Source organism: Centrocercus urophasianus, unplaced genomic scaffold (assembly GCF_019232065.1).
Source record: "Centrocercus urophasianus isolate 14NV4802_14NV808 unplaced genomic scaffold, USGS_Curo_1.0 seq_14, whole genome shotgun sequence".
Classification (NCBI taxonomy): domain Eukaryota; kingdom Metazoa; phylum Chordata; class Aves; order Galliformes; family Phasianidae; genus Centrocercus; species Centrocercus urophasianus.
Window position 1 is genome coordinate 42272338 of NW_024884586.1, and position 25834 is coordinate 42298171.

Consider the following 25834-nt stretch of genomic DNA (forward strand, 5'->3'; position numbering starts at 1 on the left):
GTCAAAACAAGTAATTGATAAGAAGCCCATAAAACAAGTGTCAATAATTGGTATAAGACTTGGTAGAAGGTGACAAGAATTTATTTGAGAGAGATCATAATCCTATCAGGTCTCAACAGGAAAGGTTTTACAACTGAGAGAAGATATGCCAAACACAATTAGGGAAGCACAGCTCTTGCTAAATTCCCATTCTGAACATCAGTGATGCAGTGTGGGGTCTACAAAAGTTACAGTAATCTCTACACATCATACGTAGGACAGGAAGCAGAAGCAACATAACTTTTCTAAGGATACAAGAATATGGGACCAAGTTAGAACCATTCTCTGCTTTCCCCACATAACATCTGTGCGGCATGACTACCACGTAAGCACAAATCCATAATTCACTTAAGACTTAACTGCTGTTCAAATATCACTTAAAAAACACTCAATTCACTTATGATACTGACTAGCAAGTGATAAACGTGTATTAAAAGCAGGCAAGACTGTCCACAAGTTGATAAAAAAAAGTTTTACTCCAACAGCCTCAAAGGTTTGGAAGACTAGTAATACATTCACATTGCATAGAATACTTTCTTCTCAAGAATTTCTGCAGTTCATTAGCAGATTAAACATTATTTAATCATTAAACAGGGTGTCTGCACCCTTCAGTGTTGATGGTTTTGCTTCTTAGTGCACCTCTGGCTAATGTGCCACTGGAAGATAGAAGTTGTCCTCTCCTGAGGACAGCGAACAGCCATGGTAGAACAGAGTAAGGTGTGGCGCAACACTTGTGCCCACGTTCTTTGGTCAAAATGAAATTCCTTTTGAAGTGATATGCTGTATACTTCTGGTGACAGGTTTTCATTAGCCTCATGTATGTAAGAAAAACCAACACGTATTCATGGTTTAAAACTAGTAATAATGATTCTGCCTTCTTACAGCTCACTGAACTGTGTAAAGGTCACAGCTCTGCTGATGCCCTTTTTTTTTTGTTTTGTTTTTTTGGTTTTTGTTTTTCACAGCTGACTACAAATAGAAAGACTCTTCACAGCCAAATGCTGAGATCAGGCTCTAAGGAGCTGCAACTTCAGATGCTGCCAAACAATATTTGATTCCTCTATTGTGAAATACCAGGTTGGCTCTGGGGCATAGAGAGAAGCCAAGCTGAGTTTAGAAAATTCTACACTGAACTATTGTTTGGTATCAAATAAAAGATATCTCTCCTGCTACTGCAAATCACAAGGCATCCAAGGACATCTAACGCTATCTTCACTTTCTACTACTTCTGCAAAATACAGCAACAGTATCACGTTGCTACATGTAACAACACGTATCCAGAATATGTATGAGAAAGAATGGAAATCTCCTTGTCAAGAATATAAATTAAGAAGCAAAATATCATAAGTAAAAAGAGCATTAAGATACTTTTATCAGTTTTGTGCCCTCCTGTACTCCGTACCAGTAGTTCCCACTAAAGTAATAATCATTGCATCTCCAACATACTCCCTCTCGCACAGTTCTGATATTAGAAGAGCCAATAGACATTGTAAATTGAAGGTCTTGTTATCATAAAAGAAATACTACTGCAAAGATAATTTTTATTTGCTTGAAAAAGTCTGATAAGCACCTCTGTCACTGGCTTATAGATAAAGCTGTCTTCCACAAATAGAGAATCAGGCTAAATTGGCCATGGTATAACGAAGACAGGAGAACACTGATGCACTGAATAAATTCTTACCTGTATGAAATGGAATGCCTATTAATTTCATGAAAGGGGAAGTACATTGTTAGAATCATAAAAGCTATATGACTGGAGATAGATTCCCAGGAATGGCCAGCTGTGTTTTGTTTACGACATATAGATAGATATTTCTGGTGCTGGTACATTGAGTACCCTTCCATTTGCCTCTAGATTCATTCTGATGAGAAATACTCTTGCAATAAGAGCAAGATTTCCAATAAATATAGAATGGCTACTCTATATCCTGACTATCTACAAGTCTGTCCAAAGCCTGATTTTTTGCATTTGCTCTTGAGCAATCCAGCATTTTTATCAGGTCTGCACGCAATTTAAATGACCAAGTCTTTCCTCCTAACTTCTTGAAGATAATTTAAACATCTAAAGAAACTGCTACCCATTTCAGCTAGTGAAGTTTCTGGCATGAAGTGCAAGGTATGACATTACAACGAACTCACTGTCACAGGAATAGGGCAGCTCCTTTGACCTGTGCACATCAGAAGCAAGGCTTCCTCGATTAGTAGCATAAATTTCATGTTGCAAAAAATCTCATAACATGTAACACACATGCTTTTAAGTATCTTAGTTTCTCTCAGCTTCAACTTCAAAAAAGAGGACAGTTGTGTAAAATAATTTATTTCCAATCTCTGTCACTTGACACAGTTTGTCTGCTTACAGATACTGTGGGAAGCAATCATGAACTTCATAAAGGGATGTGGAAAGGCATCCAGAAAGCACAGTACTAGAGTAATCTTACTAGAGGAGCAGTCTACTTTTTTTAATAATGCAGTAAAATGACAAAGATAGCAAGCTTTTTACATTGCAAAAAGCAGAACTAGGAAAATTGAAATGACAAATGCATGCACAAATATTCAGATGCATACTGAATATTTGATCCTTTTTTTCCACAACGTGCATTTATAAAGATCTTCCCTTAATATATTCAGTGAGGAGAAGCATCTAATCAGTACAGGAGCATTTTCTACGATTGCCCAAAAACATATTCCCTGGAAAGATCCTGAGAACAGTGCAATATATGACAGTAATTCCCCACAATATTTTCACAGCCTCCAGGAATTTGTGGCTGAGTAGTTCCTGAATCAGAAGAGGCATCCCTACCTTTAATAGCCTTGGATCTTGCTTTCCTTTCATCTATGACTTTTTATATCTGAGCATTTTAACAAACACAACATCTCACGGCAAAGAACTTCACAGCATAACAACGCAATATGAGGTGAAAAATATCATATTTTGCCTATCTTGAAATCAGTATTTTGCACAGCTATTCTGAATAACTTTATCTGTATTGCCAGAAAATACCTTGAAGTTTTCTCATTCTCAATTCTAGATTCCCTTATTAATGCTGATCAGTACAGTCCCAGGACAAATCCCATGGAGATCCTCCTTCCTCTGTTTTTTTTTTGTTTGTTTGTTTGTTTGTTTGCTTTGTTGTTGCTTCTTTTTTTTTGTCATTTAACCAACCTTTACGCATATCAACCCTTGAAAGCAGTGAAATTGCTTCCGATAAATTCTTTATAATACCAAGCAAAACATTCTTAGGAACATCAGTAATCTCATACAGGAAAAAGCTCACTCACCTGACTGATGATAAGGACATCTAGCTACAGAACAATCCATCTCAGGAAATAGCCTACATCCAGGAGAAGTTCTTTTGGAAGCCAGCCCTTAAATGAGCCTAGGGAGGGGTCAACCCCTTGCAGTCACGTGGAAAGTACAGGTGAATTGCTTGCATCTGCTCTTCCTGGGACAACCACTCATCTTCACCAGGTGCTCAATTACCAGTTCAGGCTGTGACTTAATAGTTCTCTTAAAATATGTGAAGTTTTTTTCTTTCATCCTCTGAGTTCTTAACTTTTTTAAAGGCTTTCAGTAACCTACAAACCAAATAGACTATATCAACTACAATTTCATTGTACACAAGCTTTCTATCTTTTCTAAAGAATCCATGTTGATTCTCAACCAATGTACAGTATTCAACCCTGTGTTTTCTGTATATTCTAAATTGTTTCTAAGGATTTTACACTAAATGTGGATCATCTCTTGAAACTTTCTGGAGTCCTTAGGTGAACACAATATACTGTTGTTCATAATTATCAATTTCTTCTGTAAGCACTTATAACAAAATCAGCTTTATGGAATCTATGTGTATCCTGGAAACAAAAAAAATTGTATTCATGAGTCCTTATACAATCAAAAAGTTATGATCATTGTTGGGTAATTGGTTAATAGCTAGAGCAAAACCTAAGAGAAATAAATGGGATCCAGTAAGCTAGGTTTTTCCTATCTCTAATGATCATGTGGAGTCCTATAGGACACTGACTTCTTCAAGTTTTATTTACTGCACTCAAAAGTTACATTAATTTTTACATAGCATACATTTTTCCATATATTTACATACATAGTAACCTTTTCCTTGCCCAAACTTGAGATAAACTCCAAGCATCATGCTACTTAACCTGTGAGCCTTGAACTAATTGTTGCAGCAAAAATGTATTAAAGGCACCAGCAGTATCATCACTAATGACCTTCTAAATCTCCACCTCTACTAAATTAGGTGAGCAAACTGTAAGAAATAGAGTGAATGCATTTGTCTTTAATTATACTTACCTTGGTCCTATCCCTGAAACCGTTCCAGAATCGCTGACAATCTAGGCTCAACAAGGCTCTTCTTAAATCTATTTTTTTTAACCAGAAACTGAAACGTAACCCAGTAAAGAAAATGAAGAAAATGTTATTGAGACAACCTACTAACAACTAATCTTTCTGATCTCTGTTGGTCCTAAACAATCAAACAGCGCTGGTAAAGCCTCTCTCTTTTAGGCCATAATGTCACCCTAAACCTAAGCCTAAATTTTTTTAAATCAAAGTCACCAATTTGTGTAGTAAATTTGAATATATGGCATTTGTTCCCGCTTATGGAATCTTTAATCCTACTTCTGCTAGTCTAGTGGAATGCAAGAATAAAAAGGCTTTCTACCTTCCTTTCTGAAAATCTGATTTTGAAAAATTCACTGTAAAATTAATGCATTCTGTAGACAGAGGATTAATCTGTACTGGAATACTAATACAAAGCATATGCCTCTGCCTGTACCATTCTACTTCTATCTCAGAAGACACCACAGAAAACTTATAGGTGTGGCTTTTCTAGTTCTCTCCCCTTATTCCGAATCTTCCTTAAATGGAAAAATGTGTCCAGGAATACTGAAAATAAAATATTTGCTTATGACTTCACCGGTCTTCTTTCAAACCCTTATAAATCCAGCACTAAATCAAACTTGTTACAGCTCTTCTTCCCAGATCTTATCTGTCACCAGTTCCTAAAGGAAAATTAAAGATATTCATCCCCAGTTATATCAGTATTATTATTCCTGCCAGTCACCAGGATTTGACACTAAAAGAATTTATCAAGTCTTTTTTTCCAAATTCCAAATCTAACCACTAGGTTACCTATCCCCAACAGCTCCAGCAGAAAACTATTTATACATTCTCTTTTCCATTCTCAATAGCCAGGCAAGTATCTCACTTTAAGATGACATTTTCAAACCTTATTTGCAAGTTCTAATCCAAACCTACTCTTTGGAACTTTCTGAATAAAGTTCAAGAAATAACAAACTGCATCGGCCACTAATTTTTCTTTTTTCCAACAGATTAAATATAAGTTAAAGAAGATTATTAAGGCACTAGGTCAAGAAAATCTGTTTTTATAAGTATGTTGGACTGTGTTTATGATGAATATTTGAAACACTAAAATAGTGTTTAACACTAAAGAAATCACAAATAAAGGTAAGGTTTGCCCTATGAAACATACTGTCTAGAAGTCAGTCTTGGAGACAAAAGGATGCTGTGGGAGGCTTAAGGGAGGACACTGGCAACATGATGTCATTGCAGGATATTTGACTGATATTGTTCAGTGTTAACGTTCCTTACAAAGGCATGGTTTTTATGAGATAGCAGAATCCTTTGTATCAAATTCAGAAGCTTGAACTTAGTGGGCAATCCATAGATGGAAATGAGATATAGATGTGAGAACCTTCACGATTATCTGGAACATTATAAAGTGCCAGATATCTGTGCTTTTATTTATTAAATAGAAAAAGTATGTATAGCAACAAATCTGTGGTTCCGGCACATGAACCACATTCATCTACGTTGTTACATCATTCTGTCTTACACATTCCACAGTGATGACAGAAACAACTGCGAAAGTGGCTGTAAAATATTGGTCAGTCTTTTACTTCAACTGTATCTCCATTGCTAACATTTGCCAACTCAGAAACATCTATTTTAAAAAGCATTTTAAACAGCAGAAAAATTGCACTACACATTATCAGTTGACAAAACTGAAAGCAGAATGTTGGAAATTTCTGGTTGGATGGCTACCATGTTGCCCTCTAACAATTACTCCAAGCTACCTCAGATGAAAAGTTATGTTGAAAAAGTGGATGAATTTCAGATAAACACATATTTAACTTATGTTTTCTTTGCAACAGCTTCTATCTCTGCATGGGTGTTGCATCACTTACACAATGACTTACGGTACTACAAGAATATAAAGTTCATTCAATTGGAAAGACAAAAACTTATCCAAACCACTGGCATTGGAATATTAAGTAGACCTTGCAAGAATTTCTTCCATGTTCTAGCGAAAGCAATTTATCACTGAATTCATCCCATAGGTATGTGAGTACAACTTCACATTTCAAAAGTGAGCTCTGTGACTTTCTTTCACAGGATAAAGTATCTGTTAAAGCCACCTATATTGTTGCTAAGAGAAATGACACGTTTGGCAAGGGTATGTAAGTGATAGCTGGATATTCTTGAAAATAAAATAGATTTGGTGTCAAGGTTTTTTGTTGCTTTTTTTTTTTTTTTTCATTTTCTGCAGAATCTTTAGTAATAGATACCAATAAAATACAAATAACTATATAGCACAAACTCAGTATAGACACAACAAAGAGCTCCTACATCTTCTTTAAAATCTTCCTACGAAGCTCAATCACCTAAGATAGAAATATACATTTAAAACTAAATTTTTAAAACCTTTACATAAATGTAAAATTAATCTCTTTTATTTCACAGCTGTGTTTAAATACAGCTTTCCTCCTGCAATAGGGAACACTGATTCAGATTCTCAGCTCTTTATAGCTCACTGCACTAATGTCCCCTCTCTGTTAGTCATACAGATTGCTCACAATATATGCTGCAGTAAATGAGCTGGGATTTAGGTTTATCAGGCTCAGCTGGTGGGAACATGACTAGAAACCAATTCCAGAGATTACAGAGTCCTATAAAAACTTTATAAAAAATGAGGAGTCTGTTTTTTTATGCAGTGTTTAAAAGGGAAGTGCAATGTTACTGAACTACTTTGTGTGATGTTAAACTGTACTATAGAAATATGCAGACATTGAATTAGTAGAAATGAAACTGTTACTTCAAAACTCTCATAACAGTATCATTCTAAACTATTTCTTACCTAGAAACACACGGCCATTCCCATCAGCTTTCCTTGGTTGCTACACGGTTTATGACTGTTGGACTAGTCTGCAGTCATGTACTGTACTCTGAAGATCAAGAGCAGTCCTTTAATCAGGTTCTTAACATTGACATTTCAGACAGAACTTTGCATTCTTTAAGCATTACATGTATTTTTAAAAGAATAAATTATTTAATAAATAAGGAAAAAAAAGTTTTGATGTTGTTCTGTAAACATTACTTTCAGAACAGAACAGCTACAAAATTTTTAATAGAAAGAGTTGAGTATTACTTGGTATTTTCATGCTTTCAGATGCCAAAGTTCCTTAAGAACCTGTGCATTAGTTGTAGACATGACCTCAGCTAACCCAAAGAAAGCCACAGGCACGTCTCCTTTCCCTATTGGCAGCTACTTTAATTGGCAGGTTCACAATGAGCACTTTTGTTTGCATCCTAAACATGCAGAGCACAATTAAAAGACTTGATACTTTCATCCTGAAAGTGCAGCAATTAATAAAATTAATATGTTGGGTTTTTTTTTAATAGGCCAAGTCATTACACATTAAATAGCATCAAACACTTAAGGAACTTGTTTTACTAGGACTCAAAAGGTTGCCCACTTCAAATTATATGGATTTAGTTTGGTTTAAAAATAGACATTTTGTTTATTTTCCATTCCATTGCTCTACTATTTGGTTCTTTTTTCTTGCAAACATTGTCTCTGAGTATTTTACTACCCCCTACTGTATGGAGAGAAAATTGTGCAATACTTTGCTATAAACTATATGCTGCTAGCACCCCTTGAGAGCTCCCAATCAGTTGGAACAATGAGAAGATGGATTCAAAGTTGTTGGAGTTATGGGATCCAGTTTGAGTTGTCACATGAAGTTCCTAGAGACTTTGGTGTGAACAGAGAACAAAGTTTTCTTGACAGTCCTAAGGTAGTAGATCATTACTGTAGCAGCAAAGTTATTGGGTTTTTAGTGCATATCAGCATGATTCCAAAGCAACTAAATGTGCTTTGTGAAGCAATGAGTCAGATTCTGGTTCTGCAGTAACCACACACAGGGATTTATGTTTTCAGGAACTATCTGTCCAAGAGAAGCATACTGCTATATAGGCCTCTGGCAGTAAGTGGCTGGGGAAGCCACTGAATCAGATTGGACACTTCAAATGGCATATGAGCAACCGTGGGTGTACTACTGTGTACCAGCACAACCCCCATGATATTTATTCACTTGGGCCACTATGTGATGTGATGAAACTCCTCATTCTGCTGAACCTCACTGCCTCTCTTGGTAAAGAGCATAAGTTTAAATTGCTTACACACTTGCACAAGATAAAGCACATTCCATATGCAGTTTGTATGTCAGTAAAAAGGCACAATCAAGCATTGCTCACCCACCATCAGAAGCCATAGCTGATCCTTTCTCTTCCACTTTCTTCACAAAGTGATTTGCCAGTAAATCTTGTTTTTCCATCCTCTAAGAAAAGGGAGTTAAGTTTGTGCCCAGTGGCATTTCCTCTCCCACTGCAGTTCACACTGGATTAACGTAAACTATTTCAGACTGGGCTTTCCCTGATGTCAAGGCTGGTTGGTAGCTAATTTGCCACCAGCCTTGCTGAGTAGCAAGGTGGTCTTCTTCCTGGACTGCCCAGCTATTTGTCCTAGCCACACCGCCTGGGAGGTAGTCCTGGCTTCTTGAGCTTTTCCATATCCACTGAGTTTCTTCCACAAGGTTTTTGTTGTTTGTTGGTTTTTTTGTTTGTTTGTTTGTTTAATTCATGTCTCATTGAAAATATCACATACCTATCTTCCTTTCTGATTTGGAATGCAGAAATTAGAAATTAGAAACTGCTAGTTTTCTATGAGAGAGGAAATGCATTTTCCACCCAGGTATTTTCCATTGACTGGAAGGGTAGTTTGTACAGCTTTGCTTGAGAAAAATATTTTGGGCATATTTTTCCCACATCAAACTACAGAACCTTGCCAATTTTTTTTTTAATTATTAGTATTATTATTATTATTTTTAAGTCAGTACAGGTTAGACTCTGAGCTATTGTCCAGATATAACAGTTATAATTTTATTTATGTGTTGCCCTGTAGTAGACCATACCCTAAATGGGTACTCATGGAACCTCAAATCAATTCCTTGGTCCACTAAGGAAATGACCTGCTACAAAGCCTTGTCTAGCACAGCTAGAATCATTTAAAATCAGTTGTTCCTTTGGAAGTCTGATAAAAGTTCATAAATATCTAAAGGGAGGTGGAAGGCAAACATATGAATCCAGGCTCTTCTCAGTGGTTTGTACTGATAGGACAAGGAGTAATGGCCTGAAACTTGAACACAGGAATTTCCATATTAACATGTGGAAGAACTTATTTACACTAAGGGTGACAGAGCACTTGAACAGGTTGCCCAGAGAGGTTGTGGAGTCTCCTTTTGTGGCAATGAAGACCTGTCCGGATCATAGAATCATAGAATCACAGAATCACCAACGTTGGAAAAGACCTAAAAGACCATCCAGTCCAACTGTTCACCTATTACCAATAGCTCCCACTAAACCATGTCTCTCAACACAACATCCAGTATGCCTACCAGGATGCCTACCTATGCAGATACCTGCTTTAGCGGAAGACTCAATGATCGCTTGAAGTCCCTTCCAACCCCTGTGATTCCGAGTGATTCTGGGTGAGCCTGGACATCAGTCCATAGATCATATCTATTCCTTCAGCACAACACTTTCATCTCTGAGCAAGCCACCGCTCAACCACATATATTCAGACTGAGACATTTGTAAGGGCTACAAAACAGTACTAGCACATGATTTCAACCACTACAACAAAACAAATTGAGCAGGTAAAGCAGACAGTAGTCCAAATTCCATTTTAGTACCTAAAACAGAAATGACAATCCATGCATCTTGGATCTTCTGATTAAATGTTAGTACTTGTTACCAGCAAATGATAAAGCAGCAGATAGAGTCCATGTGAAAGATACCATGAAAAAGATGGATTAGCCAGAATATTTTATACAGCCAATGCTGTAAATCTAGTCATATCCAGCATGACTTCTCTAAATTTCTATTAAAGAGTTTTTATAAGAATTAATGTATTTGCCCATATCTTACTGTGATGTCAGATACATTATTTGACAAATTCTTTTTCAATTTTTTTTTTTTTTTTCAGATTCTTCAGTTAGTGCTAATAATAAAACTGTCTTATTCTGTCATTTAATTCACTTCCTATTTCAGGAAAAAAAAAAGTCAAGACTAAACATCTACCAAATGCTATTCCTCTCCAACTGGATATGACGGATGGTCTGAAGAGCACATAAAAATTAAACAAAAAGTGCATTGTTCCCTTCCAAATTTTTCAGCTGGTGTAAATCAGCATAGCTTCTCTGATGCCAAAGTTACAGAGATGTACATCAATTGAGAATCTAACTATTCATCTTCAGGAGAGAGATGTTTTCCCTACAGTTTATGTTCTTTGCCTTTTCACACTCACAAAAACTCCTGCCCACATCCCCATAAATGTGCTCTCCGCATCCCCATAAATGATCTGCACTTTGCTTCAGCTCCTTATTTCCCCTAACCTGTGAAGAAATCCTATAAGGAAGATTTAGGATGAATATGACTGGTAAATTACTCTGTCCCAGACTGCCTGAGATCCAAGTGTCTTCATTACCCAGTGTTTGAATTTCTGTTTAGGGAAATACGTCCTTAGCAAAGAGGAATACAGATAGTCTTTGTTCATCTCTTCTTCTCAGTTGATCAGATCCCATAATGCTGAATGCTATACAATTTATAAAAACAAAGTAATAAAACCAATTAATTTTAATTCATTTTAAAATGTGGTTTTGGGGGGACCACCATTTTCCATCGAGCTTGATCCCTCTGGTGCCCATTCATTTGGTGCCTAAATATCCAGCAACCACCCATGGCAGGAATCAGGTATCCTCCTTCTAAGCACCTGGGAAACTACAACTGTGAGAGGGAAGGAGCCTTCACAGTGTTAAATCCTGGAGTTCCCAGATTCGTAGCTCCTTTTGCTGACATTAGCCATTCTCACAGAAAGGCAGAAATGTACCTGCAGTCCAGACTCAGGAACACATTTGGATCACTAGTCCACTTCTTGACTTCTGCAAAGGAGCTGGGAAGGAGCCAGCTCTTATCATTCATCTCTCAAATGCTCTATTCAGATTTTTTTTCCCCTCACTTGCTGTAGCATCACAGGTTGTTTGTCTTCCTTCATCCTGCCCTGCCTCCCTCCCCATGATTCTTTTCTGTCATTCCTCTCCCCTCATTTCAACCACAGCCCCTCCCAATCCAGACTAATGAAAGCTTTGTTTTCATTATATAAGCCCAGTGTATAATCAAATACATTTATAAAATAACAAAACCATGGAACTGACAAGACATGTGTCTACCATCACCCCATATCCAAACACTGAGGTTTGAGCTTGGCTCAGGCACCCTTGAAAATGCCAAACACGGATTTCCACAAAAACAGAGAAATGGATCCATAGCTGCTGTAAACAGAATAAAGGTGCATTGTTTAAAGTTGCTTAGCAAATGCACACAGTAAATCATAGATGTCTTGAGAAGAAAGTTGCAGACTTCAGTCTGACAAACACTTAAGCACATGTTTAACATTAAGCAAAGGAGAGTCCCACCTCAAGCAGGACATTCACAAGCCCGAAATATCACCCCAAGTATTCGAAGGACTGAAGTCTCAGTCTTGAAGGCTATTTCTGTTCTGAAAACTGGTCCACATTTAAACCACAGATATCTCTGTAATAACTTGTACTGGGCATGTTCAGACAGACTTCTTTTTTCCTGTTTTAATTTTTTTAAGTGCAACATTAAAAACTCATTATGCTCTCCCATAATTGAATTCAGTTGAACTGCTGAGGTCTAGCAGTACAGGTGAAAACAGAGAAGAACCTAGGGAATCATCCAGGCTAGATTACAGGAGAAAAACATTTAAAACTCAGGATTTCTCATGCAGTTTCAAAATGGAGTGTCAATATTATACAGCAAGCTCCTACACCACAAAACAAATGCACACGTACAAAACAAATGCAAGCCAACTCTGTCCTAAATACCTGACAGAGCCAGACTGCAAAACACAGTGGCAGACTCCAAGGAAACCTCTTTCTTTCAAGGAAACCATCCACTGTGGATGTTTTCACACCACAGTGATGCAGTGTGTAGCTTGGACATCAACAGAAAAGTCCCATTCCCACCACCAGAGGTGACTGCAGATGCTGAGTGCTGATTTTTACAGCTGCATTGCTCACAGTGAGTGAGTTGCGTGGCTGCAAGACCACATTTTTATCAGAGCAGAGAGGAGAAAAGGCAAAACAAAACAAAGAGGTACAGTGATAGTGGTAAAATTAATAGAAAAATAGCGAATAAAATGGAGGACAGGAGAAGTTCAAAACATCAGCTTTCTCTGTCTTCCTCATTACCACAATTCTTTTTGCTTTACAGGTGTGATTGGGTTTGTTTTTGAGTTTGTTATCTTAGTTGTTTTCTTATATATTCTTACATCTAATTTTATTTCCAGAATAGCTTTCTATATGGTAATAAAACACTTCTGCAAAGTTCCTTCCTGAGAATGCCAACTTGGTTTTTATAGAACAAAGGGGACAGCAAGAAGCATAACTATTATTTCACAATAAGTAAAGCTCTCCTGCTGGGTCTCTGCTCATGATAATATATTATGGGAAAAAAAGAACTACAAATATATTACTAGCAGTATAATAAATAGCATGTGCAAAATGTACAGTATAGTAAATACACTACAGGGACTACTTAGTGATTCTCTTCCACTCCATAACCATCATCAACCGTCTTCTGTGGTTTGGCACATCAAATATTTGCTATGTACTTTACCATTTTAACAGCACTGCAAATCCTTGGCTGGACACCAAACAAATGCTGTACATTATTTTGTCAATTGTTGCCTTGTATACTCAACATCTGACCTTACCTCCCCCTACAGTTCAATGTGTAGAAATGCCAATAAAATACACGATGTTTATTTCCAGTGGCTTTTGTTATTAAATAGGTCTGTCACACTGACAAACCAGAAGATTTCTCACTTGGAGGAAGACTCGGAGGAAATCTACACCATTTAGAGACAAGGACTTTGGAACTATGTTTGAGAATCATTTCTGTTAAAGAGCTGTTTCGCAAGTTGTTTTAGCACATTCAGCTCTGTTATCTTAAGAATAGTATAGTATTTTCTGCACTTACGTGGAAGAGCAGAAATACAAATTACCCTCATGCACTCCTTAAGTGTATGACTGAGGAAAAATACACCAACTATTAACTACTAATCAGTAGACATGGTACTAACACAAATACAGAACCCAGATGGTGCAATCTATGCAGATAAGAACTGGAGAGAGGAGAAGGAGAATAAAACGCGAATACTTATCCTTGCCAAAGGCTTGACTGGACCAGAAAATCTCAGAAGCCGTATTTCAGGGTAGCTTCCAGTACTGAAGGTGATCAGTCCTGAGATGATGTCAAGCAGCTGGCTCTGATTAGTAAGAGATTAGAAAATGTACTGGAGGGAGAATAAGAGTTCCATCCACCTGTCCAATTTCTTATTAGCAGATGTGACATTTTCTTACCAGCTCTAAAAGACTTGCACGGCATGGATTCAAGCTGGAATCCACAGCTAGAAGATTACTTGATGGTATAAACAAATCCCAAACTTTTCATCCCATACCTGTTTTTAAGAAAATTTCCTAAGTAATAAGAATGAATTCACAGAAACTTAAGGGGGAGATATAAAGAGATATGTTTGAAATGAAAAGATACAGCCCATGTTTTATTCTGAAAAATAATATCAGGAAATCAAAATACACGAGGCATACATAAGCATTATACAAGAACTCTTATTATTGCTATTATATGCCAGTCATAATGTAACTAAAAAAAACTTGTCAGGTCTCATAGATTTGAGTTCCTATGGAAACCACTCTTATTAAGTACTGGTTTAAAAAAAAAAAAAAAAAAAAAAAAACTGTTGTTTAGAATATTTCAGTTCCTTCTAGGACACTGCCTTTGCTGAGATACATTAACATTAGCTAGTAATAACAGCTCTCATAGTTCAGCACAGACATTCGGGGTTTTTGCTCTCTTTCATGAAAGAGAGCATTTGTGAGCATTACATCAGCAAAGCTTTTACCTCATCTTTCTGAAATTATATCAGTGAAGAGTATACGTGGCATCTAGCCATCTTTATCTACATTCAATTCCAGTCTTCCATCAAAAAGTGCAGTTACAGCTAGTGCATTTCTGGAACATTTAAATTATCACTGTCCTATGTGATATAACCTCTTTTCTAAAGGTCAGCTGAAAATTCAAGTCTCTCCTTCCTTTCATTTCAGACTGTATTTAGAGCTGCACAGTCAACTGTACATTTATTGAAATAACTCATTGTAGAAATGTGGTCAAGTCTATTAACAGATGTGATACCCAAGCACCAAAGACTGACCCCAAGTTCTGCTTTCAGTTATTTAACTCAAGGAAAGTAGCCACTCCATCACTTTTCTGTTAGCAGATTGATTACAAATGGACTCTTGCCAATGCTAAACTGATCCAGTTTGAGAATAGATGTTAAGTCCAGACAATTCTTCGAGGAGACTGCGTTCTCCTGTGCCAGCAGCTGAGCTTTCATCTCCAAAAAATATGCGAATATCCAGAGTACAGTGTTGCAGGATAAGTTATATATTCAGAAGCAATTATTACCTGTTACTGCAACATGAGACTCAAATAGCAAAAAAGTTCAAAGAATTACTTTTAAGAATTAAAACCTGAAAGTCATCTCCAATCATGTTAGCACTGAACATTAATGATCATCCATAACTGATGAACACTGTTTGCTATTTCAGTGACAATGAAATATATCTTAAGCATGTTAGAAAAATTTCCACTTTCTTTTGAGAAGGACTTCTCATTTTAGTGCTTCAGTATGTCAATAACTATTCAGTATTACTGTCAACAGAAAAGCAGCCCTCAATCACTTATAGCTGCTCTACAGTTCTTTCACAGGCAAATTTACAAAAAGGCTTTTAGCTCCCTAAGAGTTTGCAATCTCAGTTAGGAAACAGCAAATATAATCAACAACAGGAAACTGCAAAAAGGAAGACAGAAAACCTTGAAGACCCCTAGATTTTTGAGGTCCAGAAAGACATCTGACTTTATAATACAGGCCACAGAGTTTCATCCCGGTACTTTTGCACTGAGCCACATCATTTCTGTTTGAATAAAATATATCTTCCATAAAGGCATTTAGTCTTATTTAGAAAAGCCGAGAGAGAAAGAATTCACTTCTCTCCTGGGTAGTTTGTTCCAGTGGTTTAAGCCAACAACGTTTCCAGAGCCTACAGAATGAAGAGATGCTTTCTGCACTTATATAATTCAAACTCTCATCTATGCAGACATAATTTCATTAAAGTCAACAAACCTTAGTCATCACTGAATTAAGCCAAAAATTTTGAGTTCCATTGACTGACTTTACAGAATATTACCGAACATTTTTTCAAGCCAAGAACCCCCAAGATATTTACTTGTTTGACAGGGAAGAGATGCATACCAACTTCTCACACGGCAGACTGAAACAGTTTGGGTTTGCAGTGAACATGGTAAGTGTAGCTCTTCAAAAATGCTCCAAAAATATATGACTATACCTTACTGGCCAAAAAAACAAAATCTCACAATGGGTCCAGTACAACTTGGAAAGATAATCAAACACTCGTTAAAGAACCAGGTGGTCTAACTGTGGAGGTTAGCACGGAACAGAAAACACACTGGATGGTTGTTCTCAGTGCAAGATCATCCTTCTCCCCTGTTTTGCAAAACTTTTTCCATTTACTCACTTGTCTAGGTGAGCTGATTTGGATTTCTTCAGAATAATTCTACCAGCATTATCTTTATTCATTACATTGTAAATATGGATGTCACAGTCTCTTCAAATGCTTTCAGTAAAACCATTGCAGCAAAAGGACATATGAGGTGGATTCTTCACAATCACAGTGAAGAGTAAGTAGTGGGTAACAACTCAGAGCTAGTGCTATTGCAAGCACTTCCTACCACAAAAAGTGCTATGGAGGCATCCAACTCCTGCCTGTCTTACACAGCTGGCTTTGTGGATGTAAATGGAAATTACACTGCTTCCTTGTAGTGTAAGCTCAGAGAAACAGTCACTTCTATTGGCCAAAAGTTTTAGTTCCGCTGAGAAGGGGTAAAGATTTGTTGGTATTTGCAGGATGTTAGAAGAGGAGAAAAGAACATCAAAGTCTCAGGAGCAAGAACAGGTAGAATGAAGAAGAGATGTGTGAGGGAAATTTCATCTAAAACCTCATGTAACAGATTACATTATCTTTGTCTCATTCAGATCACCCTGAAAAGCACCCTACTTCAAGCTACAAATTTTTTCCAATTAAATTCTATGCAGAGGGCAATAGCCCTTTGCAGCCTTTCTAAAGGATGGTACTGATAGAAGGCAAACAATGGCTGTGTTTACAGAGAAAATTAATAGGATCATCAAAATTGCAAACACAGGCTACACTCTGTCTACTATGGAAGTGGGGATTATTAAGTATTTCTTCTTGTACCTCATAAAATGATTCTGGTGGGAATAGGCATGGGGAGATCAATGTTTAACAGCTTAACTGACCTGCTACTCTACAGAGTTCTCACTGAGAATTCACAAAATCTGTTGCACAAAGACAATTACACTTCTCCATGCTTCTCGGGATAAACCTTAAAAACTTTTGTACTAGGACTGGACTTTGCCTAAACATGGGCAAAGATTCACTAACATGAATATGAGAAACATCTCTATATTGAATGAAAAGCAGTAATTGGAACTCTAGAAATTTCCTTGCCATTTTGCCTTTAGACACAAGATGGCAGCAAGAAATTCATTTCAAGCGTTTGTTTCCATTAACTCAAGTGTTATCTGGCAGTAAATGTTAACGATGTGGTCTTGGTTATTGCGACTATTTGATGAAAGTCTCCACAGACACTCACACCCTCACACTGTTCTCCATTAACCTGTGACCCTGAATTCTGCTGTTAACTCCAGTCATAATGACCAAATACTTACTACATGGGGTGAACAGCCACACACAAAATATATTTATGGCAAATGCGGAGGTCTAAGAAATGCCAAACACAGTCTATTCTAGTGGCCTTAAGTCATGACAGAAATCTTTCATCAACTCTTACTTCATTATGTAGCCTTTTTTTCTTCCCTAGTGTGAGTTTGGACACAAGGGGTAATGGTTTAAAAGAGGGTAGATTTAGGTTAGATTTTAGGAAGAAATTTTTTATTCATAGTGTGATGAGGTGCTGAAATAGGTTGCCCAGAGAGGTAGTAGATGCCCCATCTCTAGAGATGTTCAACACTAGGCTGAATGGGGCCGTATGCAGCCTGATCTAGTGGATGGCAAGCCTGCCTATGGCAGTGGAGTTGGAACTAGATGATCTTCAAGGTACCCTTCAACCTAAGCTATTCTAGGGTTCTAAGATTTTTTTTTCCTTCCTACAGTTTTACCCTATAGAATCTACAGACATTAGCAGCCTCAGAAAATTTATTTCTTGTCTTCATTTCCCCTTCCCATAGTGTCCTAGTAGTTGTCTGTCCAAAATACCAAGCTTAGAGCTTCTAGAAGACTTCGTAAGTTCTTTGCCAGAAGGAATTTCTTTCCTTTAAATTCAAAACTGCTCTTCAAAATTACAATGAAATATTATCTAATTTTACTCTATTGGTAAGTTGAACACTTGAAAAATTCAAACCATTAGTCTGCTTCTCTACAGTTCATCAGTATTTGTGGTATATTCACAATTTCGGCTGATAAAAGGATCTGTTCCAGAGTCCTTTAATACCAAAGGACACTGGTCTGAAATTAAAGAACTAAGTTTGCCAAAAGGAAGCCTGTGCCATAGTCACAAAATAAATAGAAGAGAGAAAAGACACTTCCTTAGTTCCTTGGACAGTACTCACCCACACACTCAACCTCTGAGTAGAGGCATGACAACCAGCCTGGAGTTCTTTGTGTATGAAAGTTATGTGTGGCTACAGGCAGTATCAAGAGTTAACTGTGTTCAGAAAGCAGGCCAAACCAGCTGGAGGACCCAGAGCAAAACAACCAGGCTGGTAAGCTTCTGGAGCAACACACTTCATGTTCAAAATAAGCCAATGCTGCAATCATCTCTCCTCCCCTAATGTCGAAGTAACAGAACTAAAGCAAATTGAGTAAAAAAATCTAAGAAACTGTAATTAAAGTATCCACATATTCATCTATTTTTAGCCATCTGCCTCCTAAGGATTAAACTTCTTGACAAAGAGATTTTAATTATACAGCCCTTAAAGTGATGTTAAAGCACGTGATGTTAAAGTTATTGTGTATTTCCATGATCTTTTTAAGCTATTTTCTTCAAACTGCTAGTGATTGATTTTTTTAAGTGTCTTGTTAAAACTAGACTGTTTAAGTCAGTCCCCAAATACTCATTTAATGCTTTAAGATCTCAAAGTAAATATTCTGCTTCATATTAACCAAACACCTCAGTTGACATTACAAGGATACACAGCTATTATAACATCTTGGTTGGGGCACACATGATATACAAGTACACAAATATTTGGCCTCATATCTAAAGCTTGGTAGTGCTTTTCCTCTCAGAAATATATATGTCTTCCAGAAAACACACTACACTAGATTAATGAATATTATCTTTTTAAAAAACTTTCATTTTCTCCACTGAAGAAGAATTTCCAGCTAGTTATTAATCTGCAAAAATGTTCAAGGACGGAATTATTTACTTACAATCTCGGAATGCCGGAGATTGAAAACACATTTTCATCATGACACTAACGGTGAGGTCTGAAGTCTTCAGGAGAAATTCTTAATATAGCCACCAAAACCAGTTTGATTTTTTTACCCTTAATGTCAAAATTTTCACTGGGCTTTATTATGTCTGTTTCATTCTAAATAAACCAACAATGACCTCACAGTTTAACTTTTTTTTTGTTTGTTTGTTTGTTTTTGTTTTGGAAGCAGTCCTTATATTTCTACTAATACTTAGGCAAAGTATGAAATTGTTTGGATGCATATCTATTATTTTTTCTTCATGAACATTATTTCTAGTATAACATTTTAGCAATCATGCACTTACTCCATTCTGTTCACTAAATTCTGGAGAATTTCCCATCTGACCAATGTCTGAATAGCTGAAGATTGAGTTGCACTTTTAACTTTTCCAGATAGCAATTCCTATTTTTATATCATTTATTTTTATCTGCTATATACAGCATTCACTTGCAAAAACTAACACCACAGGAGAAAAATCCCTCACAGCAATCTAATTACTGCAAACAAATTCCCAGGACTCCTTTTGTCCTCCTGACAGGACATGAAGATGCCGTCGTGATCTTAAACCTTCATACTTTCTTCTGGTAAGCTACAGGCAAAAACATGTTATTTGTATCATCTGAGAAAGATCCTAGCAGTTACAATAAATTGCTGCCTAGTTCTGGGGACAGCAAATTGTTTGACTGACTGTGTTAAGCTGCAGACCATGCAGGGAGAAGCATGGACCTGCTTCAGGAATACTTCACACAGAATGACTCTCAGACAGTTAACTTTCCACTAATGCACCACAAAACAATGGGACTGAGGACAAAACCAACGTCAAGAGATTCAGCCAGCATTGCATCTAGTCAGAGAGCAGAAAGCTTTGTCAGACCTTTCCACATGCCCAAACAGCTCACACTTGGTACACAGCCCTCTTCCACTGAGGTGAGTAGATTTGAATTGGAATACGGTTAAACCATAAATCAGGCAATTTATACACTCAGCCAAAAAAAAAGTAAACTTGATATTCTCTTTTCCTTCATACATATTTTTAAACAAATTCACCTCAACTATGCTCAGGTGTTGTTTATATGCGCTTTCCCTTTTTGGACATTCAGCCAATCATATGGTACAAATACACATAATTCAGCTTCTAAATGGATACATTAACGTTCATAGGAAGCATATTTTAAGATTGTATGATGAAATACACTACCAGGTGCTAACTAACAAGTTAAAAATCACCACTCCAGTTTTAAATATATCTTATCAAGTCAATATTCCCAGGGAAATTAGTAACATCAATCAATTTTAGACTAATTTTCTGATTGTAAAAGTTGGTTAAGTCAGAATAATGAATAATTCAAAGCGACTGCTTTGTTCTTATAACATACTGAAGAGGGAATCTACATTTATCAAATAAATTATTCATTGCAAAATTCATTCTCTTCTGCCAGTACATACCACACAAACAATTCTTCTCAATTCTTCTCAAGAATTATGTCTTGTGAAGAAATCTCATCTGATTTCAGCTTTCAGTTTCATCAAAATCACTTAGTCAAACACAGGCCTCAATATAGAGAACATCAGGATAATGTCAGATCTCAAAGAAAAATAATGCAGACTGAAGAAACTACATAACCTAACAACACATCTAAAGTTAAGAACAATTAAGGGGGCTTAAAAAAGAAATGATGTGACACTATAGAAATAATAGGCTGTTCTGCACAGAAAAGGGTATAAATTGTTGAAGAAAGAAATATTTATTGCAGAGTATAAATATTGTAGGCATAACATTTTTGAAAACTGATTTGAGATTTTGCAAGAATTTAAGACTCTCTCGTTTTGAGTGCAACCTGAGAATGATTTATATTAAAAACTATAACAAAAAGAATCTTTAAATATTAACTTTTTCAATTCCTTTTATTCCATCTATACACCTATTGAATTAGATTCACCAGCACAGATTACTTATAACAGAACTGGTATTTTTTTTTGAAAACAGCAATTTCAACCAACTCTATTTGATATGATATCTAATAAATAATGAATACAGAAACAAATTATTTTTCAAATTATTGATTATTTTCTAAAATTCATTTTAAAATTGTGATATTTTAAACAGGAGTGGTTTTTTTGATGCCTGACAACTCACAACTGTCGTAAGGTATAAACGTGTTTAATTCTCTTTAGCATAGATCTTTTTATAGTCAAGGAATACAGAGACTATTCAAACTGAAATAAAGACTGATAAAGCAAAAAGACCAAGCAGAAATTGATTTCAGAAAATGCAAGAATTTCCTACCAGAATTCTTCACAGTGGGATAATAGATGAAGAAACTATAATCGTTACAGAATAATTCTCACAATTCATGTTTTCATTCAACTCCATCACTTTGACTTCTGTGAAAATAACATAAAATTTCTTTTAAAGAAAATTTAAAAAAATAAAAATAAAAAAATAAAGAACATTAAATTTCTTTTAAAATAAAAAAAATAAATATCTTGCATTTGCATTTGGAAAACAATCTTAGCAATATTAAAAGAGTATTTTAAAGAACTTGAAACTAAAAACAAGTCTGAAAAATAAAACTGAAGAGAAACATTTCTATTGAGACTAACATTATTGATGATAAAGAAGGTGCTTTCAACTGAATGAACAACTATGATATCAAATCATAACTACAATATTATCAATATAACATTTGTTGAAAGCCATTATTTAAAAATGTAGAACAAATGTTAGTCAGCAACTTTGTAATCACTGCAGTGTAAAGGTTCTTCTAATTAATTCTTATCAGAAGAAGACATTATATAGAACAAAAATACCTCCAAAATAGAATTTTCTATTGTGTGCGCACATTTGCAATAAGTTATTTATGCAACAACAGTGTAAGTATTTTTCAGTGTCTCAGGAAAGCTTCAAAATGCATTTCTACATGATTGAATTTATATTAGGGTCTTGTGTTTAAAACCAGGCTTTTCTCTGTTGTGTGTAGCAACAGGGACAAGGAGTAAAAGCCTAAAACCTGAACACAGGAAGTTTCATACTAAAAAGCAGAAGAAATTATTTACAGCAAGAGCGATGGAATACTGGAATAGGCTACTCAGAGAGCAGTCTCCTTCTATGGAGATATTCAAGACCTGTCTGGATGCCTCCCTGTGCAACCTATTGCAAGGAACCTGCTTTAGCAGAGGGTTGGACTCAATGACCTCCTGAGGTCCATTCCAACTCCAACAATTCTGTGATTCTGTAATTAGCAGCCCTGTCCTGTTATTCAAACACCTATGAAAGAACACTTTGTTCTACAACAGTCACACAAGAATTACTATTCTTATATGCAAAACTCCAAAATATTCTACCATTACCAAAATCAACAACTGTTATCAGCTGGTTCAAATGGAACCAGAATGAGACTTGCAGAAATTAGTAATAGATTCCTCTGTATTAAACACAACCTTATACCATTCATTTCTTTATTTGTGTAATTTTCTAAAATCTGAAAGTTTGCTGTTGCTAAGGAAGAGATACCATACCAGCTCAATTTTATCTGCAATGACTAGATTAACTGAGTAAATAAATAGATAGAAAATGAATGAATGAATAAATAAATAAATGCTGATGTATTTCAAGTCAGTTTATAATAGAAAAATAAATTTGGAGGCTATTCTGATAAACGTGTAAGTTGAAAATTTTTACTCTAAAGGCATCAATTGAAACAGTAAGTAGTTTAAGTGCTAGGCTTGAAGGAGCAGAAAGCAAAAGGTGAAAAATATCAGATGAAGGAAATGCAAATGTAAACCAGCCAAAATTATATACTCCTAACTGATTGAGAACAGGCAAGATACTGTGAAGACAGGCATGTAGTATTAAAAGCAACAGACCTTATTTTGTACAAAGTGTTCCTTCAACTTTTCAGTGAGTGTAGAACAAACATCAACCAGGAGCCTGAAATGGCTCATTCACCAGATAAGGAAACATGTCGTAGCTGAACTGGACTAACTGTCAATTGAAGAATTTGACCCGGGAAGCTGAATATGCTTGGAAACCAGATGAGTAAAATGAAAAGAGCAATTTAAAATCATTTTGGAATACTTATGCTTGGGTGGGGGGGAGTGGGGAGAGGAGAGGATAGGATAGGATAGGATAGGATAGGATAGGATAGGATAGGATAGGATAGGATAGGATCAAGGATAGTGTTGGTAATGTTGGTGAAAGAAACACAACAATTACTGATACTCTCTCAAGACTAATTTGTTCACTAGGGAAACCAGTGCAAATTGTTGTTAAATGATCAGTATATAATTTTATGAAAATAGCGACTCCCAGTGGCTCATTTTTAAACTGGAATAATATGCATGAAGAAGGTCTCAACAAAGTCAAAGACACTAAGAACTTAGGGGACAAGAAATGCTCCTAAACTCTGAGCAGAGGACATAAGTAGAGTAGGCTGCCAGCAATTTACAAGAGAAAATTGAAAATAAGGTTGATAAATAGGGGGGCAAGGGGAGAACGGGAGAATGACAAACTAATTGAGATTTAATTTCATAGAATGCAATGTTGTATGTTAGAAGAAAGACAAATATGCAACATCAAAAGGGAAAGACAGGGAAAAAAAAAAGGAATGGATATGTTGGAGCCCAGACCAAAGATGAGTCAACTCGCAACAAAGGTTTCAAAACAGAGGAATATAATTCTGTGTTATTCAAAAAGAAAGCTCTACATAAAACAGAAGGAAATTATTCCACTCTCCGAATGACTGGTAAAGCTTTAGCTACATCTATTTTTGTCTCAGTTTTAAGAAAGATGTGGTAAACTGGAAATTGTCATGAGAACAAAGAACAATGGGAAATTTATAAAATATTATCTATTAGGAAAAAGAAAAGATTGAAGACAGGACGATAAACATTAGCTAATGTTTATTTTACAAATTTTGAAGTCGTCACTTATCCTGTTTCCATCAGAGATGGCAAGAAGTAATCATCTTCATGTGTGACAGAAGACTTGGATTCGTTTTTTGGAAAAATCTTTACAGATCTTTCTGTTACAATAATGCTTGTATAGTGAAACAAGCAGGTCAGACAACATGCTTAAGGTGTGCACAAAAAGAATGGTAGAATATGTAACCACATCATTGTTGCTATAAAGTAAAACTTCTTCAGCTGAAAGTGAGATAATTTAAATGAATGCAGTGGGAATAGGAAGAGGGAGATGCTGATTCTCTGATAAATAGCATATTAAATCTGTAACCCTGCAGGAGAAATATCTATTTACCTCCATCTTGGTATTCTGGCCAAGCAGATCCATTTGGATGTCTAAGCGCTCTGGTCAAAATGAGCTGTTTTTCTGAGTAGCTGCTTTTAAACTTTTTTCGTGTGAGGAAATTTTCTTGTTTTGCAGATAAAAAATGAAATACATTTTCAAAAGACTCTCTACATCCATGGGAGCAGAACAATATTTTTACAGAGGGCAGTGTCAGTGTTTCTTTGCTTCATTCTAGCCAAAGTCATTCACCGAGATGAGTGGGACATGGTGGGGGAAGGTTGGACCTTTGGATTTATACACAGTTTGGCAATGTTTCTTCCTAGTTTGAGAAGGTTATTTGGGAAGGGCTTGGTTAGTTAATTTTCTTATTGCTCTTATAAATGGGGAAAGTTTTTGGTGTTTTTTTTTTCTTCAAGAGAGAGTGTGGGACAACTGGTCCATGCTCACCTCTCTTTAATCTCCCATTCTGGGCCATAGCCACTGTTCAAATGTGTTTTAACAAGTAGACTGCAGTTCAGGATGCTCTTTGTGTAACAGAAGATGACTGCTGCAGTCCCCAATCTAGTCAGAAGTGGTGAAGGTATCATCAAAGTTATCATTCCAGTCTAAGTAATATGATCATGAGATGACTCATTCTCAGAAGAGCTATGGACAATATTGATTTTCATGTCGTCAATCCACCCTTAAGACTGCAGAAAACATCAGTGGTCATCTGCTCCTCAGTCTCAAACCTGAGATGCCTCAGAGTGGCAGGCAGTAGTTTACCTTCTGAAGCATTACCAGGTCAGTGAAGCCAAACTGCTGTACTCAACTTTATTCAAAAACCTAGCCAACACAAAACTCTCCCTGTCTCCACTTGATCTAATACATTAAAGATGATGAGAGGGTGTCAGATGCCTCACCAGATGTTGCCAGATGTTAGGTACTTTGCCAGAGTTTGTCCTCCAGCTGCTGGGTTGCCACAGCTCTCTCTTTAATTTGTTCCCAACATGATGCAACTGCATCCCACTCCTTCCTCAGAACAGCTTCTTCAGTCCCAGCTAAAGCTGAAGCTGTACATAACAGACAGCAAAACTCAAGGCATCAAAGCACAGCAGCAACGGACAAAACAAGCTGACAATTTCTGATAGCATTTCACCTATGAGCAGGAAATGACTACAAAAAGAGCGCTGAAACTCTGCATCAGCAAAAGGCCCAGAGATAAAATAAACATGTAAACATAATACAGCCTTTCATAGTAAGAGAAAGACTGAAGGAGGAGGAACAGTACAGCCTTTGCTGTTTTGACTGGCATCACTGCTTGTCTCACTCTGACAGGTTGCCAGGTTAAGGTTTTGTTTTGAATCCGTCATTTCCCTTTGAACAGTGGCAACTGTTACCATTGTTACCCTGTTACACTGAATATAAAATAAAATTTCCACCAGCAGCTTTTTTACCATATGTTTATTCTAGCAGGCAGCAGGCATCTAG

At 36.4% G+C, this 25834-nt stretch overlaps 2 long non-coding RNA genes across 8 annotated transcripts in view; both read right to left on the bottom strand.

The window, feature by feature from the left end:
• Positions 1-2641: 2641 nt before the first annotated feature.
• Positions 2642-9533, bottom strand: LOC122158114. Its single transcript, XR_006168134.1, has 4 exons — positions 8619-9533; positions 7215-7302; positions 4349-4436; positions 2642-3615 (listed from the first exon to the last, which is right to left on the bottom strand). It is a non-coding gene; the product is annotated as an uncharacterized LOC122158114 (long non-coding RNA).
• A 206-nt stretch (positions 9534-9739) lies between these two features.
• The window catches only part of LOC122158113, a 137633-nt gene continuing 121538 nt past the window's right edge, over positions 9740-25834 (bottom strand). For all 7 annotated transcript variants that reach the window (XR_006168133.1, XR_006168131.1, XR_006168132.1 and 4 more), the window contains 2 exons: positions 21404-21501; positions 9740-13769 (listed from right to left, as the gene is read on the bottom strand). This is a non-coding gene — a long non-coding RNA (uncharacterized LOC122158113). The remainder of the gene's footprint in view (positions 13770-21403; positions 21502-25834) is intronic.